This window comes from Pogona vitticeps, chromosome 14, assembly GCF_051106095.1.
Source record: "Pogona vitticeps strain Pit_001003342236 chromosome 14, PviZW2.1, whole genome shotgun sequence".
NCBI lineage: Eukaryota > Metazoa > Chordata > Lepidosauria > Squamata > Agamidae > Pogona > Pogona vitticeps.
In genome coordinates, this window is record NC_135796.1 from 9,266,663 (window position 1) to 9,294,626 (window position 27,964).

The 27,964-nt window shown below is 45.2% G+C and overlaps 2 long non-coding RNA genes and 1 gene segment (V, D, J or C); all 3 read left to right on the forward strand.

Annotated features, from left to right (window-relative positions):
- The window catches only part of LOC144584768 (uncharacterized), a 31,753-nt gene extending 14,066 nt beyond the window's left edge, over window positions 1–17,687 (forward strand). Inside the window, exons 2-3 of the long non-coding RNA XR_013539195.1 lie at window positions 13,299–17,276; window positions 17,395–17,687. This is a non-coding gene — a long non-coding RNA (uncharacterized LOC144584768). The remainder of the gene's footprint in view (window positions 1–13,298; window positions 17,277–17,394) is intronic.
- Window positions 1–27,964, forward strand: part of LOC140702671 (immunoglobulin lambda variable 2-23-like) — a 276,893-nt gene that overhangs the window by 186,271 nt on the left and 62,658 nt on the right.
- On the forward strand, window positions 7,333–8,706 carry LOC144584766 (uncharacterized). The gene is made up of 2 exons (XR_013539193.1): window positions 7,333–7,485; window positions 7,619–8,706. It is a non-coding gene; the product is annotated as an uncharacterized LOC144584766 (long non-coding RNA).

Consider the following 27,964-nt stretch of genomic DNA (forward strand, 5'->3'; position numbering starts at 1 on the left):
AACTTCTAATTGTGCAGATTAAAATGATTCAGATAGGAACTACAAAACAGGTGGAGCTACTGTCTCCCTTAGTAGGCCACCCCTTATTTGTTATTTTACCCTAAATGGTACTTATGGTCTCAGTAATTCGATCAGAGACTCTAGTAATGAAAAAGAAAATATTTCTATTTACTTACAGTTCTTCTTATATAAAAACTAACATCACATTGTGTAAAAGTGTTAACTTGCTACATCACTGAGCTTAACTGGTCAATTAGCTCGATTCCTGACTAACTGACAAAACACTTCACTCAAACTGTCCACTTTGGACAGACTCCATTGCTGGCACTGACTCTGACTGATAGAACTCTGACTGGGGGAAGAAAAGGACACAAAAGAATCTAAGGTAGAGAAGGAACAATTATCAGCTCCTGAATTGACGGACAGCAACCCCAATCCAGAAAGGTTTCTCCCACCCAACACTTCTTAAAGGCATCCTATGCAAGTTGCAATATATACCCAACATTAATAGCCATTCATGTCTCTTCTTCACCAGCACATTTGGTTGGTCTTCTTTGTCTCTTGATTGCTACCGTGGCCAAAGCGAGGCTCATGCCCAGAAAGACATAAGAGAAATGTCTTCCATGTTCGTTGCCACAGTGCTAGCAAAGCTAGTGAGATAATTTTAATTTTTGCCAGGCTAGTGAGCAGAGAACAGATTTGCATGAAGGGGCTATTCTGTGTTCTTGGAGCATGTAAGGAAGGAGGTGAGGCCCCTGCCTGGTTGCCTCCATGAAGCAAAGTCAGACACCCCTGGAGAGCTCACCATGGCCTGGGTCCTGCTCCTCCTTGGTCTTCTCAGCTGCTTCTCAGGTAAGTCTGTGCAGAATGAGCTTCCCACTTCATAGCTGCACAGGTCTTTATCCTTATGCATATGCCCCGAGTGGTGGAACCATAGAGTACCTGCACTTTTGTGGTATTTCAGAGCCCAGCAAGTGTGTTGGACTTACTCTTTTTCCTTTTCCATCTTCCCAAGGTGCCCGTTCACAGCCAACAGTGACCCAGCCTGCCTCTGCCTCCGCATCTCCGGGACAAACCGTGAAACTCTCCTGCACCAGTAGCAGTGGTGGGAGCTGGGGCAGCTTCTCTTGGTATCAACAGAAACCAGGACAGGCCCCTCGCTTTGTGCTCTACGGTTCCAGCACCCGGGGAGAAGGGATCCCGGATCGATTCATTGGTTCAACCTCTGGGAACACTGGCTATTTAACAATCACTGACATTCAGGCTGATGACGAGGGAGATTATTACTGTGCTGCTTGGTATGGAACTGATGATGTGTTTCATGGTGGTGCAGTCTGATGGGGAACTAAGACAGAAACTTTCAGAGCAAAGAAAGAAAATTGCAACAGATGCTACAGCATCACTCTCTCCTGTCCCATAATGCTCCTTTTTTCCCATTGGACTATAAACTGATATTTGTTGGTTCATCGTTTTTTTAAAAAACTTTTAATCTTTATTGCGTTTAAAAAAGCAATTATAAAAATAAGTAAACAAGTATCACAATATTAATGCATAAACAAAATAACTTTCTATTATCTCTTTTGCAAACAGTAAGTCGTTAACATTTTTAGTTCCTTATTTTCCACCAGACATTTATTTTCTTTGCAATCTCAAAAAACATCTTAATTCTTATTTTATATCCATATGAACAATCTGCTTTACTTTGTTTTTATTTCTGTTGAGAGCAGTTCTGCTTCTAATTTAAGCCTAAGTACCGGTTTGGAATCTTCCTTCCATTTCTCTTTAAGATAATTCTTTACTTCCCCCCATTGAGATTCATGCTCCATTCTACTCTTTCCTTTCAATGAGCCTGTTAGTTTGTCCATTAATATTAGTTCCTGTAATTTTATTAAACAATCCTCCACCAAAAGTTCCTCCTTGTCTTTCCATTGTTTTGCCACTTGAATTTTGGCTGCGCCTAATAGGTATAAACAACATTTTTGTCTCAATGTATTCTCGAAGGCTTTCACGGCCGGGATCTGATGGCTGTTGTGGGTTTTTTCGGGTTCTTTGGCCGTGTTCTGCGTTCTTCCTGACGTTCCAATTTTTTGTCTCATCTCAAGTTTAACTTTACCATATTGAACAAATAAGTTTCAGGTTTCATCTCCATTTTTATTTTTAAATGCTTCGCGGTTATTTTTTTTCTATTTCTTTCCAAAATTTACTAATAAATTGAGGGTCATGACAGACACCATCAAATGGCAAGCTACAAGTGACTGGAAAAAAATAACAGGTGAAGGGGGGGCTATGCTTGAATGATTCAAGAAGTTGTTTGCTGACATTCTCCTGCGCTGACATGAACGCACTGTACTTTTTGCAGATTTTTTTTAAAAAACCAACCATTATGAATAGTTCTTTCATCCCTTATTAATGTTTGCCATTGGTTTGATGCAAACACACTATCCCATTCCCCCCATGTTAATTTGTAATGTGTTGGCTGTGGAGACTGCTAGAATGCCCCTTTTCTGCCCCTGAACACAATATGTGGGGCCATCATTCACGTACTTCTGTCATAGAGGTCACCGTTGCTCCTCACCTTTGGTCCTGCAGAATGACGTGAAGGAGGAGATGGTCCAGTAGGATTTTGGGGAATCCTTTTGTGGTCCTTCCTGCTCAATCACATAGAGACCTCAAACTGTCAAATCTGTCATGCATAGATGTCTAACATGCACATAAGGGAGCTCTCCCTTAAAACTCAATCTAAGCCTTCTTTTTGAAATATTTGTCAGTTCCCAGATCAAAGTCAAGTCTCCTTCCTGTTTTTTAGGGGCAGGTGGGGGTGTGTGCATTACTTGCTTTTTATTATTTAAGATCAACCGTAATATTAAAATGCTATTCGATCCTACTTGAGGGGGATTTCCACCGCCCCACCCCCATAAGCAGTTTACATGCTGCTTAAGACTGCTTGTATTGCAACAATGGTGTCTAGACACTTTTGAAACTGCTTGGGGAAGATGGAATATGGAACCATCAAAAGCTTGCAATCTAATTGATTTTCCAGTGGTCTAATAAAGCAGTGGTTCCCAACCTTGGGCCTCCAGATGTTCTTGGACTACAACTCCCAGAAGCCTTCACCATCACCTCTGCTGGCCAGGATTTCTGGGAGTTGAAGTCTAAGAACATATGGAGGCCCAAAGTTGGGGACCACTGTAATAAAGGTATTGCCTGCTTCTGCATTTGTACAGTGGTGCCCCACATAGTGACGTTAATCCGTTCCGGATTAATCGTCGCTATGCAAAAACATCGCTAAACGGATCAAAAAACCCCATAGGAACGCATTAAACTTTGTTTAATGCGTTCCTACGTGGCCCCAAACTCACCATTCAGCGAAGTTCCTCCATAGTGCCGCCATTTTCATGCCCTCGGTAAGCGAGGGCAGGGCGCAAAAATGGTTGCAGCAGCCATTTTGGCCGTCCGGTGGCCATTTTGGAACCGCGATCAGCTGTTTTAAAAAACCATTGAAAACATCACAATGCAATCGCATTAGCAATATGAAAAAACAGATCGCTATGCGGATTCGTCGTTAAACGGTGCGCTCGCTAAGCGAGGCACCACTGTATTTCCCATTAAGAGGATGCTCTTGCTGTCCTTCTTTCCTTGAGAAGATCCAGCACCCACTCTTCCCAAAGTGAAAGCACATTCAGCATTAATATTCATTCCTATATCACCTTCATTTTTCATGCCAGAAAAGTCTGGGCCAATGTGAAGACTTTCACCAGGACTGAGGAAAAATTTTTGTTGTCCTTTCTGGTTAGAAGAGGAAGTAGCTGCTCACCATCCTCACTTCTTGGGATGAGATGAGTTACCATTCATACATTCTGTCTTATGAATGTGAGATATTGTGCTTCCTGTATCCATGATTTAGAATGCCAGGAACTGTCTTGATATTGATGCATGATTTCATTCCCATGTTGCCAGCAGGAAGGAGAATGCTAAACTTTACATAGCAAAAGTCAGATGTATGTTGATAACATCAATAGCAGCAGTCAAGATGATCTCTTGTCTTTACAACCTTTCCCAATTGCGTTGTATTTGGGTGAAAATTGTTTCAAATGTTTGCTTTGTGAAAAGTGTTGAATGTTTGCTTTATGTTTGGGTGAGAAGTGGATTAAAAGAAAAGATTTAGCTTCTGGGATTTCCCCTTGCTCGGTGTCATGTTCTGAATGGTAGTGAGCACAAGAGGGTATCCTGCAGACCATCTTGACTGCTGCCATTGGTGTTGTCAACATTCATGCTGCACTTTGCCATGGAAAGCTTGGCGTCCTTTTTCCTGCTACCCACCCAGGCATGATATTGTGCAGCAATATCAGGGCATTTCCTGCTGTTTTAAATCATGGATTCGGGAAGCAGAATATTCCACATGTATGAACTGAAGATTAATGAACTGGAGTCTGACAGCGAGTGTGATTTGACCGTCATCAGTGCTCCAACTAATATACTCAGTGGAGTGGAGTGGACAGAGTAATGAACTAGGACTTCGGAAGCCTGGCTTTGAATCCTCTCTCAGCCATGTAAACTCAGTGAGGCTTTCAAATGCAAAAATAGGTGATACCTTTATAGACCACTAAAAATCATCATACAATAAATGAGCTTTCATACACTAAAGCACCACTTCATCAGGTTTGTCACAGTGTAAGTTCCATCCTGACTGGCACACAGCGGAACAAGCGTTCAACCAGAGAATAAAAGTCACGGGGTGCTGGCAATGGCTACCCACGCTGATGCAATGAGAAGGGGAATTGATGGGAAAATCTCTGACAAAGGAAGGAAGCAACATCTGAGCACTGTAGGGAATGCCACTTCCTTCAACTAGCCGTATAGAGAATGTCTATGGTCCAGGTAGTTGATCTGCTTAGCACATACTCAGAGAGCCTTTGTGGCTGGTGCTGGAGACACAAAACCTTCCTTAACTGCACAGCAGAAGCGCTTCTCTAAAGCTGGAGTCCCTCCCAATATGTTAGACTCCAGCTTCCTTGATGGTCCACCATTCTGGGGTGTGAAATGTGGCCCAAGATGCCTGCTGGCTTCCCTTTGGGCCTGTAGGGGGAGATGTTGCTCCATTCATTCCCCTACTAGCCCAGAGATGGAAAGATCTGCACCTGTGCTGTGCAGTGAAGCCAGGCACTCTTCAGCCCAGCCGGGCACTTTTCTTGCGGCCCTTCCTGCTCATTCAGGCATGGAGATCAACCAGGAGTCGGCCCAACAGGGGTGCACCAGAGGGAGCCAGACTCTGCTGGTTCGTTCTCTTTCATGCATCGCTTAAGTGGTCCCCAACCTTGGGCCTCCAGATGTTCTTGGACTACAACTCCCAGAAGCCTTCACCACCACATTTGCTCCCAGGATTTCTGGGAGTTGAAGTCCAAGAACATCTGGAGGCCCAAGGTTGGGGACCACTAGCTTAAAGGGTTAAACCAGGGTTAAACTTTGGAGGTTTGATGGCCTCTGTTTCCAGCTTTCTTTGCCTCCCTTTCAAAGGATGAAGAGAGGTAGGGATGGCCATTCGGCAGAGCAAGGCAACTGCCTCAGACTGCTGGTATGATGGGGGTGGGGGCTTTGGGTATCACCACCCTCTAGGATGCCCGTCCCCTTCTATTTCTTTTGTCAGGAAGACAATGGCCATTTAATGGCTTTCATTAAGGTGGATTAGCCAGGACAGCCCAATAGAGCTGCATGCAACCTTTTGGTGTGAATAAAATCTGGAGTGAAAGGGACCAGGGCAGGGGAATCAGGCCAGCTGTCCAGCCTTGGGAAGAGTGAGCCAGGATCTCATTGTAAGGCAGTACATGATGGGGTCTGTAGGGCATGCCTTAAATCACCTACTCCTGGAAAAGGTTCCATGTAGAGACAGGCAGGAACAAAACTATGAACTGGCGAAAAAATCCAAACTGGGCTGGTTTGTGATTCGGTTTCTGGTGTAATTCATTCAAAGGCATTTTGCTGAAACAGAAGAAAGTGCTAAACTGCTTTCTGCTTGGCCCTTCCATTTTCCTTTTGACAAAAGAGATGCCCCCCACCCCCTTCCCGATGCCCCCGTTGCCTCCCTACCTGCTCCTGCTGCCTCTTCCACCACCTCCTCCTCCACCACAATCTTCAGAGACAGGGACCTGGCTTCCGTTCTGGGAGCTGGATCCGCTTTCTCTGCACATCTCAGCTCATGCACAGCTCATGTGCAGAGGCAGCAGGCCTGTCTCTGGAGAGGGTGGCAGTGGAGGAGTAGCCAGCAAGATCATGTAGGGATGGGGGCCGTGAGAAGGGGGTTGGCGGGTGGCAGAGGGGGTGGAGGTGTCAGGTTCCCCTCCTCTCGAAAAACAATCAGTGAAACAGTTGACTTTTCCAGGGTTTGAGGGTGGACTGTGGTTCATGGGAAGCCAACCACCCCATTTCCCCCCCCCCCAGTTTTTCCAGTTCGTGCCCATCTCTAGTTCTCTGTGTTGTCCTGAAAGCACAAACATCTGAAAGTAGCCATTACGGTTCAGATCCTCTTCCACAGCCCTCTAAGCAGAGAGTTTGGTCTTCACCTTCATCAACAAGCAAAGGGCTTTGAGTGATGAGCCTTCTCTTCCTCTTCTCCTTTTCTTTTTCCTCTTGGCTGTGAAGAGTTCGGCTTTGGAGCCCTGCCTGTTCCGCCATTTTGTGATGCTGAGTTACAACTACAGAGACCGCAAGAACGACAAGGGCAGTAGCAACAGCAACAAGGAAACTGACAAAGTTCTCTCCCTCATGGGATAGTGAAATATATTGATTATGACGTATGGCTAAAAGTGAGAATTTCATTCGAGTATCTCTAAAAGTTTCCAATTTCTTAATTAACTGGATGAAAAGTTTTTCATTTTAAAAAAAACCAGAAGAGAATGCAGATGCTACAAATTTGTTGACTGTGAGCTGGGGAATGTTTAGCTGTCTTGCTGCCCTGCCTTTTTCATTCGGGGAGAACATCATCCTCTCTCTCTGCCCATCAACACAGGTCCTGGTGACATGAGGGACATGTTAGGTAGTTATCCCCCAGTTACATCAGTTTTTATATTGGTCACATGACACAGAATAAGGACTGAGACATTTTCCCGGCTAGAGGTGTAACTGCGGAACATTTCCCCATCACCAGGAGGGTTGTGTTATTTTGTACCTTTGTTGTACAAAGTGCATTCCTTACGATAGCTGTGGGTGGACGGGGGAGGAGGAAAGCTGTGCCAAGGGGGGGACAATGTCACGCATGCTCCTGCAATCATGCAGCTTAGAGAGAGACTTATTTCAACCCAGAAGGGAAATTGGTCCTCTGCAGCCACCTATCACTTCTGAGGTATTTGCATACATAGGCGTTCTGGAGTTTTTGGGAAGGTTCAAAGGCGAATCGCCAAGATCTTGCAGCTGTCCTTGTGCTAGAGAGTTTGGAAGCCCTCATCATGACCAGGCCCTTGATGCTCATTGTGCTTCTGGCTTATTCTTGGGGTAGGAGAGAAGTTTAGAAATGCTTCATTAACCCCCTGCCCCAATTCTTCATTTTGATGCAGCTCCTTCAGGAAGAGTCCTCTCATTGTCATCTTCCACTTCCTCTTACTTTTGTCACTGATTTGGGTTTCAGGTTGTGATGGGCAGTTCACGATGTCTCAGCCGCCGTCCGTCTCGGCCGCCATCCGAGAAACAGTCCAGATCCCCTGCAGGAGAAGCAGTGGGAGTGTAAGCAGCTTCTACAACTCCTGGTACCAACAGAAGCCTGGCAGTGCCCCCATATTGCTAATATACAAAGATGATACTAGAGCCTCAGGGATCCCAGAGCGATTCTCCGGCTCCATTGACCACTCTGCCAACACGGCCACCTTAACCATCTCCAACATTCAAGCAGAAGACGAGGCCGACTATTACTGTTTATCTGATGACAGTAGCTGGCAGAGCACAGTGATGCAACCCCAGGGGGAAGTGAGACCAAAACCTCCCTCCAGCCGACACTGGGCTTCACTTGGCATCAGCTGCACTTCAGGGGCTGAAGCACTGAGGTTGTTCACATTTCCCCACAGGGACCCCAGATGGCCTCATGAATGGGGAAGGGGAGTGCCCCAATTTTTGGTCTTCCTCTTTTCCTGGTGCCTTCCACCTTTCTAAACATTCTCCTGAGCTTTATTTATTTATTTTTATTTTATTGGATTTCTACCCCGCCCATCTAGACCAGTGGTTCTTAACGTGGGCGATAATGCCCCCCAGGGGGCGATTTCATTTTTCAGGGGGGTGGTAGAACAAAAAGGGGTGGCATGGGGGCGCTGGAGCAGAAGGGGGGCGGTAGGGGGGCGCTGGAGCAAGCCAAACTTGTGAAGATGGCTGCAGCCTTTTTACAGTGTGCATGAATGTATATATTTTCCTCCAATTTTAATTTTGTTTCAGACTTTATGTCTTGAAATTTTTAGTTCCTGCATTTGTTTTTATGCCCTTTTTATATTTCTTTTTGCGTCTTAAAATTCACTTACAACTAAATCATTAAATGTTACTTTTTGGGGGGCATTTCATTTTCTTGGAATTTAATTTTCAGAGGTCATTGGATTTAAGTGTCTTAAATAAATAAATAAATAAATAAATAAATAAATAAATAAATAAATAAATAAATAAATAAATAAATAAATAAATAAATAAATAAATAAATAAATAAATAAATAAATAAATAAATAAATAAATAAAAAAGATATCATCACCGTGGGGAGGGGGGCGATGATAACTTCCTCAATGGCTCAAGGGAGCGTTTCTTTCAAAAAGGTTAAGAACCACTGATCTAGACCAAAGGTCTACTCTGTTTCCTGATTGGTCGTTGGAAGGTTAAAAGAACTTCCTTGTCTGAGGCAAACCCACTGATGAACATACAACAGAGTAATTTGAGAAAGCACCCATTCCCCTCATTATCAAGATGGACCCTAAGAATTATTTTTTAAAGGTGGAGCTATACAAGGGAAGCTGGTCCAAGTTGACTTGCCGAGGTTGATGGAGCATCCGTGAAGTCCCAGAGGGTGGTCTGGCCCAACATGACGCCCCAAGAAAGCCTTTGTGCCTCGTGTTGAAGACAGCAAATCTTCCTTAAACCCAAAGAACATACAAGAGCTTCAGAAGAGGAGCCAATTTAGTCTTGGCTTGCATATCAGGCAAAAATAAAAAATAAAAAATAAAGAAGACACAAACATTGTGGCACCTTAAAGAGCAACTGCTAGATGTTAATGTGAGCTTTCATGGACAAGTCCACTTCCTCAGAAAGCACACACACTTTCTCTGCCTCTGGAGCCACTCCTGATGTGTTGGACTAAACTCTGTTTATGCTCTACCCTTTGTGTGTGAGAAATGTGGCACATGGTGTCTCCTCTCTTCTCTTTGGCCTCTAGGAGGAGATATTGCTCCACTCATTTCCCTCTATCTAATCATCATCATTCTGTGCTGTTCTCTTTCTCGCAGAAAGCACATTTTTATTTATTTATTTATTTATTTATTTATTTATTTATTTATTTATTTATTTATTTATTTATTTATTAGATTTCTATCCCACCCACCGAGACCCAAGGTCTACACATGCACTTCTCTCTGCCTCTGGAGCCACTCCTCTAGGGGGAGCTGTTGCTCCACTCATTTCCCTCTATCTAATCATCATCATAATCATCATGTGCTGTCAACTTAATTGTGACTAATGGTGACTGCGGCATCTGCCCAGGTCATGAATATTCATATGCTATTTGCATAGTCCAGTGGGAGTGCTGGAGGGGCAGAGTCACGAGATATAAGAGACCAAGGAGGAGGAGGAGTTTAGATAGGGTTTTGAGATGGAGTGTTAGAGAGTTAGGGAGTTGAAGAGATTGAGGGAGATGGTTGTTGTGGGTTTTTCGGGTTCTTTGGCCGTGTTCTGAAGAATCCGAAAAACCCACAACAACCATCAGATCCTGGCCATGAAAGCCTTTGAGAATAGTTTGAGAGAGAAATTTGGACTTTGGGCAGGGAAGTGGTGGTTGAGAGCCAACGAAGGAGAATGCTTGTTTAACAGTTAACATGGCTTGTCCTGTCAACACCTGTATCAATAAACAATTTCTATTTGGTTCTTTTAAAATGACATATGGCCTAGACCTTGATTATTAATAATAGGTATTTGAGATGAAATCAACTGGTGGCAGCTGAGGGGCACAAAGTGTGATCTCTTCGTTCTGTGAAACAATCGGGCCATGTGGAACTGTGACAGTGTCCCTTTTCAGGGTTTTCTGGGGAGAGGACTAGTCAGAAGTGGTTAACCATTCCATTCTTCTAAGAGCATCCTGGCACTGAGCTGCTTGCCCAAGGTCACACTGGTTGGCTTTTCGCACATAATACACCGTGTGGAATCGAACTCCCAACCTCTGGCTCCACAGCCAGAGACTTGAAGCCCTGAGCTATCCAGCCAGCTGAACCCTCCATCTCCTCAACCCCAGATGGAAAGACCTGCACCTGTGCTTTTTTGTGCAGTGAAGCTGGACATTCTTGCAGGCAGATGCATCGTCCCACCCTTTCTGCTCATTCGGGCACACAAATCAAGATGGATCACACACACCCCCACTCTGTTGGTGTGTCCTCACTCCTTTTCCCTCAGTCCTCCCTTGCAGAGTAAAACCTGGGAGGGTAATGCCCTCCCATCTGCATTTTGTATAAAATGCAATATGGAATTGCCTCGGTAGTTTGTGAGAAACCAGAAAACGCTGTCACTCAGGTTGGCAGTGAGCCAAGGGTAAAAGCCACGTGACTCTGCTGCACATGTGCAGAGTTCAATATGCCCTGTCATGATTGCATCAGACTATACTGTATAAGCAAGGTGCTGTCTAAGCTTAATGTTGGGTTAATGATAAGCAAACAGACACAGCTGAGTTTTGTCACTCCTCCCCCAGGCAAATACCAGGACCCATCTTATGTAAACTGAACTCCGGCACCTGGACAGTCCCCTGGACTATCCATTCTGAAGGAAATCAACTCTGAGTGTTCACTGGAAGCACAGATCCTGAAGCTGAGGCTCCAATATTTTGGCCATCTCATGAGAAGAGAAGACTCCCTGGAAAAGACCCTGATGTTGGGAAAGTGTGAGGGCAAGAGGAGAAGGGGACGACAGAGGACGAGATGGTTGGACAGTGCCACTGAAGCTACCAACATGAATTTGACCCAACTCCAGGAGGCAGTGGAAGACAGGAGGGCCTGGTGTGCTCTGGTCCATGGGGTCACGAAGAATCGGACACGACTTAACGAGTAAACAATAACACCTGGATAGTCATTGCACAATAACTTTTCCTATACAAACATTATTTCCTGTCACCTTGGAAGTCTCCTTTTTTTTATTCAACCTTGTAACTTCCTTGCAAGATAATAAATTGTTTTCCTTTCAATACAATACAACAACGTAACCATGTATTTCCATAATTGCTGTCTATAGACCCACCCGGTTGATCCACTCTATTGTAAAATTCCATCCTTTCTGTGATTCCCGCTCCGATAAAGTTTTGCATTCCTTTGTAACCCCATCCCTTCTGCCAATAGGTCATGAACCACCTATTTCTCTATTTCTCCTCCCATTTCTTTGTACCATGAACCATCCATTTCTCCTCCCATTCCCTTGTGTAACCAATGTTATAAAAGTCCTCCTATTCCTGTGCAATACACGGTTGTTCCTGCCTACATTTAGAGGCATAACTTCAGTCATAATTTTTTTTTTTGCTAAATAAAAAGAGCAACCATTTGTACTCTCTCTAGAGCCAAGATTTATTGGCAATTAATTTTGACTTGGAAAGTCTAGGGGCTAGCCTGTGATAATATCCACTGGTTTCAGCAGAAAGCTGGACAAAGTCTTCATTTTTTTATTCTACAGTACAAGCACTCAAGGCAAGGGCATCCGAGACCAGTTCACTGGTTTCTATTCTGGGAACACTGGCTTTTAAATGATCTCTTTAATGTCCAGGCTGAAGATGAGGCTGATTATTACTGTTGTGACGACTTCCACGATAGTAGCATGTTTCGCAGTGGGTTCCTCTGATGAGGAACTGAGATAAAAACCTTCACGCTTCCTCTCCATGATCGGGAGACTCGAATCCCTGAACACCAGAGTCAGTCCCAAATGTGATTCATCTGTTCTTGAAAACAATGTAGAAGAAGAGAACAAGAGGTCTACCTGAGGATGTTCTAAGAGGAAAGAACTCAGCCTGAAAGGCCCCACAGATTTCACCATTGAAAATGGGTCTACTGCTTTTGACCCTCCTTTCTGGTGAAAATGTGTCCTCTCAGCTCTTCGCCACCCGTTCAACAGAGAAGTCAGGAGTATTCAGATGAGGACTAACATTTGATATATTCGCGAAGGCTTTCACGGCCGGGATCTAATGGTTGTTCTGGTTTTTCGGGCTCTTTGGCCATGTTCTGAAGGTTGTTCTTCCTGACGTTTCGCCAGTCTCTGTGTCCTCTGAAGCACAGGTTGCTGTCCTCTGAAGATGCCAGCCACAGAGACTGGCGAAACATCAGGAAGAACAACCTTCAGAACACGGCCAAAGAGCCCGAAAAACCCACAACAACCACTAAGATTTGAGGGCAAGCCAGTCCCCACCCCCCCTTCATTACACATTTAGGAATGGCATGATAGGAAGGGTTCACATACTGCTTGCTGGCAGGCATCTTGACTTTCTAAGATACAACTAGGGAACAAAATTTAGAAACACTGCAGTTTTGTGGAAAGACCATAAAAGGTCCTGAAGTGGTGTGTGGCCCAAAAAGTTTCAGAGCTTCTACTTTGAGCCCCATCTTCCTCTCTGGCCTTCTTTATGTGATGCTGAGCTCTCCCTCCATGGCTGTTGCCAGGCTGAATGGGGGTGACGGATCCCAATATTTCTTCAAGAAGCCCTTCCTGCAGGATACTCGGGGCTTCCCCATTTCTTTTTGCTCTCATGTCAAATATTTCCGCAAGAGACAGGATGGTCTATGGTGGCCAATGAGTGGATGATCAATTTGCATAAAGGGGTCGTTTTCCAGTTCTGTGTATTTTTAAGGAAGGAGCAAAACAAGATGCCAGGCAGAGTTTTCAGCTTCAGGGATTGAGACTTTTTTTCCCCAAGTAATCAGGATGGCCTGGCTTCTGCTTTTCTTTCCACTTCTCAGCTCCTTTGCAGGTAACCAAGTGAAGAGCTAAGTTTATGAGAATGTAAAAGTCAAGAAAGAAATTAACAAAATTCTATCAGTTTGCAGATATTCACACTCAAGATTATCAGGTGTAATTTCACCTCCTCTCTTTGTTTTTTGCCAAGGTGTCGATTCACAGCCAACACTGACTCAACCTGCCTCCCAATCGGTGTCTCCAAGAGAAACAACGACCCTTAACTGTTTGAAAGGTAGTGGCAGCTGGAGCAGCTATGTTTGCTGGGTTCAACAGAAACCTGGGCAGGCCCCTCGCTTTGTGCACTGCAATGGCTACAACAGAGGAGAAGGGATCCCCAACCGGTTCACTGCCTCCGCTTCAGGGAACTCAGGATCTCTCACCATCACCAACGTTGAGGCTGGAGACGAGGCCGTTTATTACTGCCATGTCTGGTCTAGCACTGCTAGCATGCTCCACGGTGGTACAGCCTGATGGGGAACTTAAACAAAAACCTTCAGACTTCCTGTTGAGAAAGAAGACAGTTTGAAACTTGAAGCACTTCATTGCCTCTTAATGGGATGTTTCTTTTTTTCACAAAAGGGCAAAGTTCTCAAGCACTTCAGAACTGCTTTAGGCAAAAAAAAAAAAAAAAAAGATCCCCAATATCATGGGTCTATTCCTTCATGGCAAAATGGAATCTTCCACTCATGATGAAGATCTTTCTTCCCAAACAAACAGAAACAGCTTTCCTGTCATGAGGGTGGCCTTAAATTTGTGTTCATGGATTTCCTGCAGTGGCAACTGGCAGTCCACTGTGGCAACTGAAATACTGGTCTGGGTTTGTCTTGGGCAGGACCTTCTTCTAACCTCTTGTCCCAATAACTGGGTAGAATTGGGGTGAGTGAGGGTGGAGTCACTTCCCCTTCTTCAACACATGCAGTGGCTGAGACAAATCTCTATCCCTTTTTCAAGAAGAGCCAAGAAAATGAAAGTAATTCATGTTTTTATTATAGATTATGTACATAATGATCTTTAAGGTGCACATTTGAATTCATACCAGGCCATGAAATCTTTAATAAGTGACTGCCTGTCACTTATTGAAAGGGCTGTTCATACTCCCATCAGTCATGCTCAGTCTTTTCTCTTCTGACACTCATCACCTGTCTTTTATTTCTGCTCCCCCATTGTGGCTTCTCTTGTCTGAGAGAGACAGGATGAAGCTTTATGCTGAAAAGTGGACTGGAACCCTTTGGGTTGGGATCATTCCAACTTCTTATAATGCTCTAGACCAGTGGTGTCCAACCTTGGGCCTCCAGATGTTCTTGGACTTCAACTCCCAGAAATCCTGGCCAGCAGACGGGTGATGAAGGATTCTGGGAGGTGTAGTCCAAGAACATCTGGAGTCCCAAGGTTGGGGACCACTGCTTCAGACCACTAGGGACAAGAGTGGGAATTTAAAAATGGTGGTTCATTGTTGCCCATGGCTGGTGTCATCGTTGCCCACGGATGGCCAATCTACAGGAAGGAACCCAAAGTAGTTTGCCAAAGGCCTCCTGAGAACTGGGTTGACCCTGCATGTCTACCTGCCCTAAATTAATCGCCACAAGCTGAATAGCCTGTAGTATCGCATAAACTCCTCCCGTGTATTGGAGCCTCCTTCTTGGGTTGGACAGAAAAACATCATAGGTGGGAGGGTAGGTAGACTGATTCATTCTGAAGCCTGGTATAAAATCTTGAAGCTGACCCAGCAGCATTCCCAGGTTGTTCTTTCTTCCACAGAATTCTCCTTTCATCCATGCCACTCCTCACTCTTTTGTCCCACACCGCTTGTGTGTCTTCTGTTCTGTTTTCGTGAAGAATATTAGCAGGGTAACAGGGACCAAATATGAAGGTGATAAATTGTCCAGGGCTGCAGAAGGACTATGATCCTAGATTTGTTTGCTGAAATAAGACTGTATTTGTAGAAGGCCAATAAGTTTGTAAATTACTTCTTAGTAGCTAGAAAAGGCTGGGAAAGGTCACCAGAAATCTCTATCAATTTGGAGATTTCCCCTCAAGTGACCTTTCAGAACTCCTGTTTGGTACAAAGTGTTCCACATGAAAGAGATACAGAGGAAGAGAATCCTGTTATGAAATGTCTGACAACCTGAGTAAGCACTTTCTTTATCTAAACTAATGCTGTTTTCACTCTTATCCATGGGTACGTTTTATCAACAGAGGATCCGATGGGCAGCCAAGAAGACCTTACTCGATGACTCTAAAAGTATTATTTTTTATGAGGATGCAGAGCTAGGAGTGTGGACATCCCTTGCTCAATGCAGGAATACAGTCAAAGCAGATCTCCCAGGGGATTGTCCAAGTTTTTCTTGAATACCTCCAGTGGTGCAGCACTCACCAACTCCCAAGGTAAATGGTTCCACTATCGTACTGCCCTAAAAGTTAGATGCTCTGGTTGCTGATGCATCATCCTGGAACTATTTTTCAGGTTTTTGTCCTGGGCCTGCCTACCCTTGTGCTGGATGCCTCTCACAGCTGCTTGCTGACGCCACCAAAAACCCACTTCCTGTGTTAAGGTGACGTGGGCATTAGGGCCAAAAGCCGAGTTCTTCTGCTGCAGTGTTACTTTTAATACTTGTTTATTTTATTATTATTATTATTATTTTTAAAAAGGGAATTGCTCTATATCAATGTTATCATCGTCGTTTAGTCATGTCCGACTCTTTGTGACCCCATGGACCAGAGCACGCCAGGCCCTCCTATCTTCCACTGCCTTCTGGAGTTGGGTCAAATTCATGTTGGTCTCTTCGATGACACTGTCCAGCCATCTGATCCTCTGCCTTCCCCTTCTCCTCCTGCCTTCACACATTCCTAACATCAGCATCTTTTCCAGGGATTCTTCTCTTCTTATGAGATGGCCAAAGTATTGGAGCCTCAACTTCAGGATCTGTCCTTCCAGTGAGCACTCAGGGTTGATTTCCTTTAGAACTGATAGGTTTGTTCTCCTTGCAGTCCCGGGAACTCTCAAGAGTCTCCTCCAGCACCACAGTTCAAAAGCGTCAATTCTTCCACGGTTGGCCTTCTTTATGGTCCAGCTCTCACCTCCATACATCACTACAGAAAAAAACCATAGCTTTGACTATTCGGACTTTTGTTGGCAAGGTGATGTCTCTGCTTTTTAAGAGCAGAAATATAAGAGCAATGTTATAGACGGAAATAAAAATAGCAGGTCAGGCTGCAAGGTTTCCCTGCCGCTTGAACCCTGTGATCCTGGCATACTTGGATTGAGAAACTCCGCAGACGCAATCTATATGATAAAGGTGATGAAACATGCCAAAATGATTCAGAATAAACTGCACCCACCTTTGAATTAAAATGAATAACTCCTTTGTAGAGACTTAAAATATTTTGCTTTCTGGCAACAACAAAAATTGTGTATTGTACGTTGCGCAGATGGAAATTTTAAAATCAAGATCTGGCTAACTGGAGGCTGGACTTTGGTCCCTGAAGGGGAGGAAAACACTAGTTTGTCAGAATACGGCTCCCCATTCAATCCCTGGGGTCCCAACCAAGAACTAGGGTTCCTCCCTGTTAGAGAAACCCAGGACCTTCCCTAGTCATTGTGGACAATGAAAAGCCAAAAGAGTCGATACCAAGGTTCAGGACAAGGCAGCTTCCTTCTCACGTAGAGATTTCAGCCCCAGATTAACACCCCTGGGATATATGCTCCATCCCAGGAGAATCCCAAGGATTCCACTGTGGCAATTAAAATGATTTCCAAATGCTGGAACTGTAGCCTGTTTGGACTGTGCCCTTGTTCCATTTCATGCAGGATCAAGCCTGGGTTCGTCTCTTTTATGTTTTTTAAAGATCGACCCTTCCCTCCATCCCTCAGCTATGCAAATACCTTCCGTGGTCACTGGATTGGCGAGAAGCATCTCTTCCTTTGCAGGGGGAGGAGCAAGGCTACTCCTTGCAAAGCCCATACATTTCCTGGAGAGGCTGAATCTTTAGGGCCAAGGAGATCCAATTGAGAAGAGGCAGGGGGTGGCTGCTCATCATTCGATTGCTTTAGAAAGTTCAAGGTTGTCTCCAGAGCTCCTCATGGCCTGGTTGCCCTCTTGCCTGGTGCTTATCAGCTTCTTCTCCAGTAAGTGGGTTGGTGGGAACTCCCTTTCTGCAGACCTGTTTCTCTTCATTTGAACCTTTCTTGTCTGATATGCGCAAAATGTAAAGCAAAATCACCTTCTTTCTTTCTCTCCTTCAAGAGGTCATCTCCCAGGAACCTATGAGTCAGCCTGCCTCCACCTCCGGGTCCCTGGGACAAACGGTTAAACTTCCCTGTACTTCCAGTGGCCGGGTTGCTCACACTGCCTGGCTCCAACAGAGACCTGGAGAACGCCTTCGTTTTGTGCACTGTAATACGTGCAGCCGAGGAGATGGGATTCCAGATCGCTTCACTGCTTCCCTCTCTGAGAACACAGGCTATTTAACAATCACCAACATTCAGGCTGAGGATGAGGCCGTTTATTATTGTTATACCTGGTTTGCCAGCATCAACTGGTTACACATTGGCAAAGTCTAATGGGGAAGTGAGACAAAAAAACGTTCTCTCTGATCCTCATGAAGTCTTATCCTGGTTGCTTCACTGATCTCAGTAGTTATCTTGCCCTGCCGCCATAGAAGTGAAGACGTTTCCTCCCCCCTTCTTTTCTTCCTCTTTCCTTTCCTTTCTCTTTCTCAAGCCTCAAGTGAGGAAGGGGGGGGAAGTATCTGCCCATCCAGTCAGATATAATCATTTCCCCTTGTAAGCAATCCCCCATCTCCAAGGAGATTAAGGGGAAGCCGGAGAAGGAGAGATTTCAGAAAATTAGTCAGTCCTTATGAGCTAAGATGAGCCCAATTTCTCAGCCAGGCCCTGCACTAATTTTCCTTCCTCCAGTCCATCCCCTTTGTTAAGTAAAAACAAGAAACACAGACAATCCATGAGTTTACACTCAGGCAAATCTGGGCTCTATATGGTAGCAAATACACATGGCCAATTAGATAGGTTAGTCTGTTCAAGAAACCAATGCATGCAATTCCAAAACATTCCTGCTTTATTAAGACATATAGTTCAGAAAAGAATTCAGATTATAGTAAAGTAATTCAGTCAGTAACATTTCCATATCAAATCAGACAGACCACCCCACAAACTCCAGCTAAGAAAAATAACAGAAGAAAACATACTAAGCTAGAATTATGCATAGGCGTTGTCTTTCTTACGTATCCTGTGACTCCATAGTCCTTCAGGAAAGGTTAGATTCAAGTTGTAATCCAAAAGTCCATGCTGGCAAAAAGCCCCATTCAAAAGTTATAATCCATTTTGGGAAAAAGCACATGTCTGTCCTTTCTCAGTCAAACTCCATCTTTTTCCAACTCCTACCAACTTCCTTCTTCTTCCCAGGATGCCTCATAAGGAACACCCCCTCCTGGGTCTTGTTGTCCCGCCTAACTTTCTCATGGAAGCTTGAGTTGTTATCATGTTTTGTGGCAGAATTATTATGACTACCAGGAATGTAACCCTCTGGCTCTCCTTAGCAACTAGATAACCAGAAAACGAAGCTTCTCTGAGACAGCATGTAAAATTTTTCTACCACAGACACAGACATTAAATCAAGATGGATGCTATTGGGACAATCTTAGGACTACATATCCCATTCTAATACACATAAAAACACAAATCATCACACCCCTCACCAATTACAATCCCTTTTTTTCATTATTTTGGTCCTTCAAAGTTCCATATATGAAACAAGCAACTTCAAGTTCTATTCTGGATTATTTTCCAAACTCCTTCTTTACTTTCCAGTATTCTCTCCTCAGAGAGAGGAGGAAATACCTGGGGCTCTGATGCCTCATCCCCCTCAGTCAAATTCTGCTGCTTCAGACTGTCACCTCTCCTGGTAGAAGTCCTTTCTCCCCCCCCACAGCTTTTTTTGGGGGGGCATCGAAACTGAATGGTCCTGGTCAATTTCAGAAGCCCTCCTGAAACACAACCAGTCTCACTCCGATAAAGCCCCATCTCCCCTGGGTCAAGGATAGTTATGAAGTGGTACTATTCAGGGCAGTGTTGTCGGTGGCATTTTTCGGTGCCCTTAGAGGTCAGCTGCAGGCAAAGAGGATAGGGCACTAGTGGAAATTCAGAAAGTGGACATACAAGTGGTCAGAAGCAAAGTCTGTATGCTCATAAGGCACACCAAGATGGACCGAAGAGGAAATTGCATTAGGAGAGTGTTCTTTCAAGGATCTATGCCCTCTTCCAGCCATAGAGAACTACTTAGCATGAAGGGCTGAGCATTGCTGATACTTCTTTTGCCATAGCGATGGCCACCCACTTACTAAATACCAGTTTGGGAAAGTGACAGAGCCAGCTCTGCAACATATCAGTTTATAGGGCTGGCACTTCAGGACCCACTCATTTCTGAGAGGAGCAGCCTCTACGGTGACTGCGCTTGGCTACGACCCAGAGGACATCCAAAGGATGGGTCGTTGATCATCAAATACATTCCAGTTATATATCCGTATGCTGCCACAGGTGTAGGCTGGTTGCTGGCTGTTTTTTACATTTGTTTTGCAGGTGCATGGAGCATCAGCAGGCGGAAGCGGATTCTGATCATTGGCCATAGCTTCACCTTTTGGGTGGTGCAGTATGCAGAAAGATCAGACTGGGGACGCAACTTAGTTTGGGGGCTTCAGCTTGCATAGAATGGAAACGACGGAGAGGGATGCAAGTTTAGTAGTACGGCTTTTAGATGCTCTGTGAGTGTACCTCCTGATGTCACTCACTTCAGCGATATGTATAAACTTGAAAACAACACTCACCTTCATCTTGGGACAACAGACAGCTGAGCCTTGTAGGAGATCCTTGAGTCCCTCTAGAATCCAGGGGTCCCAAGCAAAGAATAGTCTTAGATCTCATTACCTCTGTTCCTATCTCGAATTCAGAACATTGTCCACTGAAATACGCTTCCCTAAAAATGTATTGTGAATGAATGTACCTCGATGGCTATTCTTGATCCCTTTTCATTAGCCTCTTAGGTCTCTTCAGTTGAATCGTGGCCAGAATGATGAATATTCCTCATTTATTCAGTTGCCCTATTATCAATCAGTCCAGTCAATTAATTAATCTATTAACCATATCGGGAAGAAGAGGTTAGATAATTACAAGGAATCGTATCACATACAGAACGCAGCAATATGAGACATCAGCTTTACAGCGTGATATTCTGTGCTATGAACACCTCCAGGCCTTTTCAGTTTTTATATAATTTTAAAAATCCTTTGTATGTTTGTCTTCATCGGCATGGTGATAATAACAAGAAGTAGACATATATCGGTTCTAGCAGGGCCAGTAAGCAGAGGCCCTATTTGCATGAAGCAGCTGTTCTTTGGCCCTGGAGCATTTAAGGAAGGAGGGAAGGGAAGGGTCCCCCAGCTTGTAACCTTTGGGAGACAAAGTCGAGAGAGCTCGCCATGGACCAGGCTCTGCTTCTCTTCGTTCTTCTCAATTGCTGGTCAGGTAAGGTCACATGAAATGAACGTTACAGTTTGGATTTGATGTACTTGCCATACGTGCACCGTGTTTCTGTGGTCTTTGAGGACTTGGAGAGTGTATCCATTTCATGTTTTTTAAATTTTCATTTTCATTTTCCCCCAGGTATCCATTCCCAGGCAACAGTGACCCAGCCTGCCTCAGCTTCACAAACCGTGAAACTCTCCTGCACCAGAAGCAGTGGTGGGAGATGGGGCAACTTCGTCTGGCTTCAGCAGAAACCCGGAGAGGCCCCTCGCTTTGTCCACTGTCCTGGTTGCAGCAGAAGAGAAGGCATCCCTGATCGATTCACGGCTTCCCAGTCAGAGGGCACTGGTCATTTAACCATCATCAACGTTCAGCCTGAAGACGAAGCAGACTATCTCTGTGTTGCTTGGTATAGTGATACGTATCACGGTGGTACAGTTGAAAGGGGAACTGAGACAAAAACCTTCCTCTCTAGAGATGAGAAACAGAATCACAATGGATGCCCCAGTACCCCTGACTTCCACCACACAATCACCCTTTCTTATTTCTCCTATTTCATCAATGTGTTGTAGATCACAATGACAGCATGAGGGTGAAACAGGTGTCTTAGACCAAACCTTCCTCACTAGAAATGAGCAAAAAGAGCACCAAGGAGAGGATGTGTGATGGAATGAAACAGGAAATTATTTACTGACGATTTTGTCAATTTCCAAGTACAGTAGTGCCTCGCTAGACTATGATAATCTGTTCCACTGAAATCGCTGTTTAGCGAAATCATTATCTAGCGAAAAGCATTTCCCCATTGGAATGCATTGAAACCTGTTTAATGTGTTCCAATGGGGAAGATCATCGTTGTCTAGTGAAGATCGGCCATGGGAAAGCCACTTTGCGAACCGCCAATCAGCTGTTTAAATCGCTGTCTTGCGAAGCTTAGGTATTGAAAACACCTGTTTTGCGAGCGCGGAGGGAGCTGTCAAAATCGTTGTCTAGTGAAAACTGGTTTGCGAAGCAGGGACCAAACATTGTCCAGCAAAATTCCCCCATAGGAATCACTGTTTTGCGAATCGCTATAGTGATCACAAAAAGTCAATGTCTTGTGAAAAAACTGTCTTGCAGGGTAACTGTCTAGCCAGGCACCACTGTATTCAAATGTGGCTCTTTAAAGGTAATTATGTACATTTTGTGCATTCAAAACCTTATTAGCATTCCACTCATCTTCAATCAATGTGATTTGGTTTTATCGTACTGCAGCTAAAACTGTGCTCACGACCTGGGGTTCAAATCCCAGGTAGCCGGCTCAAGGTTGACTCAGCTTTCTATCCTTCCGAGGTCGGTAAAATGAGTACCCAGCTCGCTGGGGGGGCAATGTGTAGCCTGCATAATTAAATTGTAAACCACCCAGAGAGTGCTTGAAGCGCTATGGGGCAGTATATATGCAGCACACTTTGCTTTTTGTTTGTGAAATGATGGCTATGTCTGATTGTAAGAGACAGTGTGATACTTGATTTTCTCCCCCCCCCCTTTTAAATCAAACTTGTATTTGTTAGGATGTAGTCCACAAATGTATTTTTTTGATGCTCTCTTTTATCCTCAACAATCAAAATGATCTTATTCTGAAGTCACACTTGAGCTTAATCCAGATTTGCAAACAGCCAAAATGCCCTACTCCAGGAGTCGAGGGAAATGGAACAAAAATTTTGTCTGGTTTTGAGAGAAATCTGGGCTGGACCCCCAGTTTGTGCTCTGTGATGTTTGCAACAACAGGGGAGGAAATGATCCCCGACCAGTTCACCCCGTCTGGTTATTTGTCCATCCCTCAGTGCAGTGCAGATTGAAAATCAGGGAAGGGAAGACAGGGGAACCACTGGTATAGTGGGGGGTGGGTGGGGTGGGTGGGAGGAAGAGCAACACCGCTATGAATGAGTGAATAAATCAAAGGAGGCCACCTTAGGAAAAAGGGAAAGGGCATCACTTCTAATGGTGAGCCGACATCGAATTTGAAAAATTAATATCAAAACAACTCTAAAAATACTTGCAAATGCCTTTCAGGAGTAACTTCAAAACTTAACTAGAAAGTTTTATTTGTTGCTGGAGTTGAATATCTTTGCTCCTCCTTGTTGCATCTTTTTTGAAGTTTGCCTTATTTACAGCCTTGTCTCCTTTTGTAACTCATTACGGGCAACTCTATGACTTGTAACTGGTTTCTTCTGAGCTGTGGTTTCCTGTGATGTCTGCTCTTCAGCATTGGGCCTGCAGGGGGAGCTCTTGGTCCACAGAAGAAAACCAGAGGGAGCCGGGAGAGCAAAAAGAAGCCCCAAAACATTGAGTAGAAAAGATGGAGTTGTATCAATTGATCTCCCTCATGAAGAGTCCCAGTCCTTGTACATATTCTAGCTTATCCCACCTGTCCATCATGTGGAGCTCTAGAGCTGGAGCCTATGAGAGGACAGGAGGGCGGAGTCAAGGATAGAGTTAGGGAGAGTTGGAAACGGAGAGAGAAGGAGAGAGGAGGTTTTGAAGGTTTATGAGAGAGATTGGGTAGCTGGTGTACCGCCCACCCTGCTGCTTACCAACAGTCTCCCTACCTGAGCTGACGGAGGTGATCTCGGATCTGGTGTTGAGGACCCCCAGACTTTTGGTACTGGGGGACCTCAATCTCCATGCTGAGGCCACTTTATCAGGGGCAGCTCAGGACTTCATGGCCGCCATGACAACCATGGGGCTGTCTCAACATGTCATCGGCCCGACTCATGAGAAAGGCCATACACTTGACCTAGTATTCTCTGCGGGACAGGGGGATGGTGGTCCGGATGTGGTGGATTTATCTTTGACTCCGTTGTCATGGTCGGACCATTTCCTGGTAAAATTTAGACTCTCAGCCACTACTACCCTCTGCAGGGGTGGGGGATCAATTAAAATGATCCGCCCCCGGAGACTTATGGATCCTGAAGGATTCCTGAATGCTCTAGGGGAGTTTCCAGCTGATATGGTCGGCGCTCCTGTCGAAGCCCAGGTCGCCTTGTGGTACAAGGAGATGGCCCGGGTGGTTGACACGATTGCACCTAGGTGCCCTCTCCCTGCCCGCAGAGCCTATAAGGCTCCATGGTACACAGAGGAGCTTTTGGCCATGAAACGGTCGGGGAGACGGCTTGAGCGCAGATGGAGGAAATATCGCTGCGACTATGACCAAACACAGCTTAGAGCCCATTATCGGGCCTACTCTGTGGCAATACGGCTGGCGAAACGCCAGTATTTCTCCAGCCGTATCGCTTCCTCGGTGTGTCGTCCAGCAGAGCTATTTCGAGTGGTCCGGGACCTTCTTCAACCTAATGGTTCGGTGGAGGTCCTGGACTCCTCAGTGGCTCGCTGTAACGAATTTGTTACGCACTTTGAGGGAAAAATTGCTCAGATTCGCAAAGATTTGGACTCCACTGTTGATGCAGAGCCCATGGTTGTGTCCAGTGCTCCGGACTTATGTCATAATTTATTGGATGAGTTTCAGTTGTTGCGACCTGAGGATGTGGACAGGGTGCTTGGATCGGTTCGTGCCACCACTACACAACTCGACCCTTGCCCATCATGGCTAATAAAGAAATCTGCCAGGGGAGTTTGCACCTGGATCCTGGAGGTCATCAACTCCTCGTTAAGAGAGGGAGTGGTTCCTGCCCCATTAAAGGAGGCAGTGATTCGCCCGCTCCTAAAAAAACCTAATCTGGATCCAGGTCTAGTGAACAACTATCGTCCAATAGCAAACCTCCCTTTTCTGGGCAAGGTGTTGGAACGTGTGGTGGCTGAGCAGCTCCAGGCTCTCCTGGATGAAACGGATTATCTAGATCCATTTCAATCGGGTTTCAGGCCGGGTTATGGGACGGAAACTGCCTTGGTCGCCCTGTATGACGACCTTTGCCGGGAGAAAGACAGGGGTAATGCATCCCTGTTGATTCTCCTGGACCTCTCAGCGGCTTTCGACACCATCGACCATGGTGTCCTTCTGGACAGACTGGCTGGGACGGGAATTGGAGGCACTGTTTTACAGTGGTTCCGTTCCTACCTGGCTGATCGAGTCCAGAAGGTGGTGCTGGGGGACAGTAGCTCTGACCCATGGCGGTTGCGTCATGGGGTTCCTCAGGGCTCTATACTGTCCCCCATGCTGTTCAATATCTACATGAAACCGCTGGGGGAGGTCGTTAGGAGGTTTGGGCTGAGGAGTCAGCAATATGCTGACGACACCCAGCTCTACCTCTCATTTTCTACCAATCCAGGTGTGGCAGTCACCGTTCTGAACTCGTGCCTGGACTCGATAATGGTCTGGATGAGGGTCAATAAACTGAGGCTCAATCCAGACAAGTCTGAAGTGCTGCTGCTAGGTGCCCCGCCAGATAGGTTAAAGGGCCATCTCCCTACCTTAGACGGGATCACACTCCCCCTAAAGGATAGGGTCCGCAGCTTGGGGGTGCTCCTTGACCCCAGTCTGACCTTGGAAGCCCAGGTGGACTCGGTGTCCAGGGGTGCCTTCTTACAGCTGCGGAGAATATATCAACTTCGCCCTTACCTGGATGAGCGGAGCCTGGCAGCAGTCACTCATGCACTGGTAACAACCAGACTGGATTACTGCAATGCGCTATACGTGGGGCAGCCTTTGAAGACGGTCCGACGACTGCAACTGGCACAGAACCGGGCTGCGCGGCTGGTAAGTGGTGCCGCCGCACGGACTCATATCATGCCGGTTCTGAAAAATTTACACTGGCTGCCGGTTGCTGCTCGGGCCCAATTCAAAGTGCTTACTTTGACATATAAAGCCCTAAACGGCTTAGGACCTGGTTACCTAAAGGACCGCCTTCTTCCATATGTGCCTGCCCGTCCTCTAAGATCAGGCCAGGAGGCCCTTCTGAAGGTGCCATCCCTGAAAGAGGTGAAGGGGATGGCATGTCGGAATAGGGCCTTCTCGGTTGTTGCCCCCCAACTTTGGAACACCCTCCCTAGAGAGATCCGCCTGGCTCCGACACTTTTGGCCTTTCGGCGCCAGGCAAAGACCTTTCTGTTCACCCAGCATTTTAATTAATTACTTTTAATGTTTTAATTGTTTTAAGAAGTATTTTAATATATGGTATTTTATACTGTTTCTTAAAATGTTTTTAATGTTTTTAGGTTTTAATGTTGTACGCCGCCCAGAAGCCACTGGCAATGGTGCGGCTAAAAAATATTGTAAATAAATAAATAAATAATTGGTTGATGAGTTAAAGACTAGTTAATGGATAGAAGTATAATAAAATAGACAGACAGTCATCAGATCTTATTCCAGTGATTGATGTGAAGTAATACAAATAAAGAAACGTGTTTAATATCCAAGTTTAATGAGTGCAGCATAATAAAACATCTATGAACCTACTCGTGTGATTCAACAACCAAATAATAAATAATCAGCTATATTTGACAACACGTGTCTATGCAACCTTATTGGTAAAGTGTGGATAACGATCCACTGGTGGCAGTTGGAGAAAAGAGAAATAAGCAAGTCATGTCCAAAGGTGGGCCTAGGTTTGAGAGAAACAAACTAGGGACGCTGGGGGTGTGGCGACAGTCACTTTAGCTTCTAGCAAGAGTTCCCATTTCATTTGATCTGGAACCCGCTTGTTTCTCTTCCTGACAGTTTCTGATATCCATGAAGCTTTCATCCAGCACCCCATTTCAAAGGCATGAAGTTTTAAGATTGTAAGGATGGTGTTTTCCTGTATTATTAGCAACATAGGTTGTGATCTCCAGGTGCTTCAGCTTGGGAAGGCATTATTACCACAGAGTGGAGTCATGGAGGCCAATCCCCACTGAAGGAGGAAACCCACAGCTAAACTATCCTGGACAAGGAAGCTTCAAGTCACTGTTTGAAAACTTTGAGTAGCAGAGAGTCAGTCGCCTGGCAAAGGCACCCTATGCCCTGTGGAATGGATCTTACTCACAGAATTTTCTTTCCATTGATATTTGTGTCTTCCCGTAATTTGCACCCGTTTGTTTGGAGGCTTCAGAAAACACTCTTGCTTCATCTTCTCTGAGAGAGTGAGCAAAAGAGAGAGAATGCTCCATGAAGCTACAGTGGTGCCTCGCTAAGACAGTTACCCCGCATGACAGTTTTTTCGCTAGACATTGACTTTTTGCGATTGCTATAGCAATTCGCAAAACAGTGATTCCTATGGGGGAATTTCGCTGGATAATGTTTGGTCCCTGCTTCGCAAACCGATTTTCACTAGACATCAATTTTGACAGCTCCCTCCGCACTCGCAAAACAGGTGTTTTTCGGGACCTAAGCTTCGCAAGACAGCTATTTAAACAGCTGATCGGCGGTTCGCAAAGCGGCTTTCCTATGGTCGATCTTCGCTAGACAACGACAATTTTTCCCCATTGGAACGCATTAAACAAGTTTCAATGCATTCCAATGGGGAAATGCTTTTCGCTAGACAATTATTTCGCTAAACAGCGATTTCAGTGGAACAGATTATCATCGTCTAGCGAGGCACCACTGTACTCCCAGGATCCAGGTCTCAGAAATAGAGAGTAACAAAAGGAAGTGGGGTGGAGCAAAGAAATTATTCAGAAAACATGATCCCCAATGACACAACTTTCAAGTTTCACTTTCAGAAAACATTTCATTACATTGCACACATGAAGACCCTCTCCCTCACATGCGTGTCTTTGTGTGTGCTTCTTTATGCACACACATTTCTGTGCTTCCGTGGCTATTGCTCTTTTTCCTTTGGCCTCTGGAGGGGGATGTTGGTCTACATGTCTAATTTCTGACAAAAGAAAAGGGCCGAAGAGACCCCCTTGCAAGATCTGGAGCTGCACTTTGAGGTGAAGCAGGAAATGTTCCTGCTCTTTCTTCTGGTCCCTCTCTATTGTTTATTGAGGAGATGAAACCTACTCCACTCACTGTGTACAACCATCTGTTCCTAGCTAGGTCTCTAGTCTCTCCCCTTGTTCTCATCATCCTCCGTACTTACCCCCCAAAATGTTGAACATGTACTTTTGCTAGTTGTATAAAGCAGTGGTCCTCAACCTTGGGCCTCCAAATGTTCTTGGACTACAACTCCCAGAAGCCTTCACCACCACTCTGCTGGACAGGATTTCTGGGAGTTGAAGTCCAAGAACATCTGGAGGCCCAAGGTTGGGGACCACTGGTATAAAGGATCTAATATTTACATTGGTTCAGTGACCGATCTGCAGTTTACGGGCCATGGATCTCTATTATGGATGATCATGATGGCGTATGTGTGGCACTGCCTTCT